Genomic DNA, 250 nt, shown 5'->3' with positions numbered 1-250 from the left:
ATGATTTTCAGAGATACATATTGATATCAATCATTATATGGACCTGAAAAATTACATATATAGTTTTCAAAGATCCAGACTTGCTATCACCCATTACATCGAAAAGAAAAATATGTATACATTCATTTTTTTTATATACATACCTCCTATCACTCGGTATGTCAACCAAAAGAAATACACTTAAAGATAAAAATATATACATGCATAGTTTTTGATACACATACCTCCTATCACACATTATGTCAACCAG

This window comes from Penaeus monodon, chromosome 31 (assembly GCF_015228065.2).
Source record: "Penaeus monodon isolate SGIC_2016 chromosome 31, NSTDA_Pmon_1, whole genome shotgun sequence".
NCBI classification, from domain to species: domain Eukaryota; kingdom Metazoa; phylum Arthropoda; class Malacostraca; order Decapoda; family Penaeidae; genus Penaeus; species Penaeus monodon.
The sequence above is the reverse complement of the archived record's forward strand: the minus strand, read 5'-3'. Positions refer to the sequence as shown.